This window comes from Salminus brasiliensis, chromosome 3 (assembly GCF_030463535.1).
Source record: "Salminus brasiliensis chromosome 3, fSalBra1.hap2, whole genome shotgun sequence".
Taxonomy (NCBI): Eukaryota; Metazoa; Chordata; class Actinopteri; order Characiformes; family Bryconidae; genus Salminus; species Salminus brasiliensis.
Genome location: NC_132880.1, coordinates 23,884,832 through 23,890,549, shown reverse-complemented (window position 1 = coordinate 23,890,549; position 5,718 = coordinate 23,884,832).

Sequence of the window (5,718 nt, the reverse complement as noted above, 5' to 3'; positions counted from 1 at the left end):
ATTTTGGCATCTGTCAATGTTTCATTTTCTTCCATTGCTACAAACCAGCTGTACATTGTTAACCAATGTGTCGTTCTTTCATACGAGGGAATCCTTTTTTTAAATCCAGTTTTACTATATTTTTCAGTTTTTAGTTATAATGTCTCTGAACAAATCAACTGGAAAAATGCAGGTGTTCTAAAAGTTTGGGCCAGTAGAGTATATGTAGAATTCATTCACATACTTTATCATTTCTTTGCTCCTTGTTTCCCCAACCTAATAAACTAAGGTAGGGTTGTCTGTGAAGCCACCCCTACCTTAAGTATTCTCAGATATTTTTATGTTTAGAGACAAACCATGAAGATTCCCTGGTTCTGTGTGTTAACGATGCATTAATTTAATATATTTATCATATTTAGAAAGTATTATTTTGGCTATTGCACAGATCCTTAGTCTAGACTGCAGTGAAAATGGAGCATTACAAAACGGGAAGCAGTCTCTGTTTAAAAACACTGTGGTGATCATACATTTGAGCTGAAGCGGAAAACCATGAATGTAATGGTTCAGGATTTATCTGACAAACTCTTAACGAATTACTCTCACTGTGCCGTTATTTCATTAAACATATTCATTTGAGTTGAATAAGCCCAGTTCAATTGATCGTTACCACAATCAATTCATTTTTAAAATCAAGTCGTTTTTAAAATGTTTGTTTCCATTTAGTAGACTGATTCATCCAGGTTTTCTAGCTTTCTTTCTTACTTGAACTTAGCATCTCGTGAAATTTGCAACTTCAGTTGGCTCCAGTTTTCATAGCATGACTTCACACACAAATTCCTATATTCCAGACATTTCTGTGAACTGCAGCAATTCTTTTGTTTCTCTTCTCTTTAGAAGAGGGGGTTCTGTCCCTAATCGGCAAAAAAGAAACAATAACAATAAATATACAAAAAATGAAATTAAATCAACAGTAGGCGGCAGCAGCACTGTAAGTTCTTTTTCTTCTAGTATTCAGAAGAACCAACTGAAGTAATTACTTTGAGTATTCAGTCAATTGTGTAATTGAATTTAATGTTCCTTGTAAGTATATTAATATGGGGAAAGTCATGTTAAATAATAAGAGTGTCTATCATACCCATCATTTATCCAGTGTACTTGGGTCAAGGTAAGTCATTGGCACTTTAAATCATATGCACACAAATGCTTGAATCTACGGTACAGCATTGCAACAAGTGAGCAGGTCCAGTGTGATTCCAGAATCATGCAGGCCACTGGAGGAAGCATGTCCCAGCTCCAGCACAAGCTTCAGCAGCCTGACACGGTCTACTGTATTTTTTCTGTTACCAAAGCTTAGTTAATCACAGTATCATTAAAATGAAGGGCGGAGCTTAGCCCTTTCACATTAAAACACATGACCTGTGCATGTGCTCCCTACTGAGATCCTACTACTACTACTACTACTAATACTAATACTACTACTACTACTAATAATAATAATAATAATATATTTTTAGGTGTTAAAATATGATTTATGTAATGGAGAGTTCGGTTTGCAGATAGCTTGTGAGATTCCAAAATTCTAAGTCTGGATTTCACAAATTTAATGACAAAGTGCTTCTGTAAATTTTCTTGCGCTCACTTATAACCACTGGACTCTCGGTGAGCACATGAATACATTTTTATGAAATGTTAAAATGTATAACTACATTAAAAATACACACATTCAATCTAGTTATTTAATTACAATTAACGGTATAATGCATGTTCATTAATATTACATCATAATCAAGATCCAACAATTGTCTTATTTTCCTAACAGAACAGTTTCCTGAACACATTGGAGGATCATTCCAAAATAGTTATTCCTTGTTATTCAGTCAGACGAGCCTCCGACCATTTCAGCGCAATGAGGAAATTCTCTTATGAATGTTTCTGTCATCGCTGCAGCCACGATCCACTCATTCTAAATGCAGATGCTAACTGGAAAATTGTATCTGATGAACCTGGTGAGAATAAACCTTTCACTGGTTTCACTGGTCTAAAATCTGCTATGAAAAATGTACAAGTTCCCATTCACAATTAAATCTCATATTAAGAAATTGATGTTGTTCTAACATGGAGTACGTTTACCTGTATATCTTTATTGGATTACTATAATCGATCTAGGAGTATGTTGTATACTTCAGCACTTAAAGAACTAGGGAACTGGTGAAATCCAGTAATAATCACATACTGGTGTGCAGTTAAACATGCTCAGTCAGGATTTGTAAAGGTCATTTCGAGATGCTGGAAAAGAAACTCATTGCATATTTTGTGATGGTAATCTTTTAAGTTACAGTTCTGTGTATTCTGGAATTACAAGAGTTTTAGTATTTCAGTATATTTATTGTCACATTATTTCTCCTTGGACAATCATGGCCACCAAACGCTTCACCAGTATGCTGATACACTCAGTATTCACACCATGGGTTTGGAGAATGCACAAATTCCCAAGAGATTTTTGAAAGTCTCTCTGTATCAAGGGGAATGTTCAATATTGATGAAGATGTCATCTTAAGTGTTTTGGGGTTGAAGATGGTATTAGCAGCATTGCTCATAACACTACACTAACAATTGTTATATCATTTTATATAAGCAGGACATTGACATATGCACTACAGTCAAATACAGTCTCTGTAATTATTCTGTGTCTCTGCTAATCATGTATATCTGCATAGCCAAAGAAGTTTACAAGTTACAAATAGGAGCTTCTTCTTTACAAATATATATATATATATTTGTATATGTTTGTGTGTGTGTGTATATATATATATATATATATATATATATATATATATATATATATATATATATATATATATATATATACCCTAAGATCAGAGATGTAGACTAAACTCATATGTTTATAAGTAAAAGTAGATTTTTTGGGTATGGTGTGGCTATGATGTGGAGTTGAGTCTAACTGGACATTTTTTTATTTTAGTATTCAGGTGGTGTTTTCCACATGGCATGTATACACTGCTGTGTCCTATGAGTCTGTGTTGTGGTGGCAAGCGTCTGTTCGTGATCATGAAGATGCCCATACCCTCCTACTGTGTATATTTCGGACATTGCTGTATGCGCGGCTCCACACGTCTATAACCGCACCAATCAGCATTTTTTCAGCCAAATTTTTCAGAAGCCTTTGTGCTGCAACAAAAGACCTTGGGTTACAAGTATTGGTTTTACATCTGGGACCACAGTTCCAAAGAGAGTGCAAGGGCCCACTTTTCATGCAATCATCCAGAAACTGGAACCAGCAACAGATTGTCTCTGTATGACCGGTTTCACCAAAAGAACTCAAAAAGACCTTACAAGCTACTAAGGAGTCTGAAGTTGGTGATCTTCCAGATCATGCAGCATTGGTCAGCTCATCTTCTGCAGAACAAATAAACAGGGAGTCCAGACAATACTCTTCCAGTCAGATGAAAGACGTCCACGTCATATTTTCCCTGCATCTTTATTTCCATCAGCACGATCAGAACATCAACAACAACTATATCAAAGACTTTTATTACTTGTTTTATGCTTGTTTATATTAAAGTCTAGGTTGGATGGCTTAGTGCAGCTTTTAACATTTAATGTGATTTTAGTTATTTTCTTATGTGTAAAATAATAAATGAATTAAGTGATAGTTATTAATAAGTAAATACTTGATGCTTCCAATTCAAAAGTGTGTTTTCTGGACAAATCCATTTTTTTTTTCAACTGTTGAAACAGACAGGACAGACAGAGCCCCGTCATTCTCCTGGAAGAACATGTTCAGTGCCATTGTTTCCAACAGAGGCTGAAAACTTGATAATTGGTCTTTACTGTTTATTTGTGTACTAGGTTTAAGGCTGCATTAGTTCTATTGTAGCTCAATGTTATGCTTTATTTCATTTCGGAAAACCTATGACCAACTCAAGAACATGTACAAGGAAAAGAGGAACAGGGGAGTGACCGCAGACGATTCTCAGGTTCACTGACAATTCCGCTCTGAATATTACAGATCTAATGAGCATGTTGGTGGTGACCTCACCAGGTGGCTCAGAAAACCAGTGTTATCAGCATATAGACATTAAAGGCGATGCAAACCAGCTTGCTTCGGCAAGTGGACATCAAAGACCAGCTGATTGAAAGTGTGAATGGCACATAATGCACATTCATGGCGTATTTGTGTGGTATAGTGTAACTGATACGGTACGGGAAGGTTTTTGTCAGACGCAGTTCTGAAGCCTTCTGCCGGAGTTATGTTAACTGCAGGAGTAAAGTGTGTTTTTCTACATTCCTAAAGCTGACTGATCGAGCTGATTCTTTAAGTATGGAGCAACAAATACGACTGCCACACTCTTACATTTAACCACTAATCACTTTGTAGGAGTTTAACTTTATACACAATGTACTTGATTGAAACTTGGTATTTGATATCCTTTTCAAAAGAACTCAGGATATATGACTCAGACGGGAAGCACAGCACTGTTGAGGATGACATCATGGAAATAGTGAGGTGTAACATTTTGGCTTACATCACTATCATTTATTATTTTATTTTATCATAGAAATGTACATAATAATTACTCATGGTTTGTGTGTATACATGTGTTTTGGCAGCATAACTCCTTACTTGACTGGGAAATATCCAGGCCTCAGATGTGGCGGCAAACAGGGGTGTGGGGTGGGGTGTTTGTCTGCACAGTAGGTTTAGTAGTTGTAGCCTTTTGCTTTGATCGGTCTTTATAAAACAAACTTGCATAAACTTGTTTTTATATTAGATGGTGGACAGGACTGTTATGACGGTCAGGAAGTGGACCCAAGTGCAGAGAGGGGAACCTGTAAGGACAGGTCTTAAGTAATGGAAGAATGAGGGTAATGTGATGTTTTTGTGCACTGTGGAAAAACAGTTGCTCCCAGCTAGATTTGAACCAGCAAGCACAGTAATTGGTGGAGTTGCACCCATTAAAATAATGCAGCTCATTAAACAAAGGAACTAAGGATCAGTACTTCCCTCACTATAACCTTAGCCTACTGTGAATTTGGCTTACTGACTATTTTTTACTATTTAGCTGCAATCTTTGCAGCTCTTTTCTCTCACAAGTCTGTTACTTTTCTCCTTACTTCTTTTAAACTCCTTTTTAACTTCCTTATTTCTAAACCTTTCTTTTAAATCTACAAAGGTGTGACAGTCACAGCCTTGAATGCTGTCACCACCAGGTGTGTCTGGTTGGTACTGATACCCCTAGGATTCCTGGAGATTGGAGATCCCTTTGGTAACAGTGATTCGCTGCTGTGGCCCTCTACTGGTAGGCGGCGGCACACATTGACCCCTTGCAAGGACATGTATGCCGGTATGTATTAGAAGGTCAGAAAGAAAGTATGAATTATTATTATTATCATCATCATTAATATTATTATTAGGATGAGTTCTGTTAAAATCTTTGTAATGTAAAAACAAATGACTAAGAAATTACATGTGCAACGCATCCACAAGTCAAAACCATTCAGTGGGTACAGTGGGACTACTGGGATGACTGGCTGCACAGAGAGTGTGCAGGGATTGACATTTGTCAAAGACACACCTTTCAGCTGTGGTTGTCATCTTCCAGAGCCATGTCCATATGAAAGGCAGTATATATATATATATATATATATGGGAACTTGTTTATTTCAGATCATCATTCCACATGATGTTAATTCAGTTGTTTATTAACTTGTTTTCTC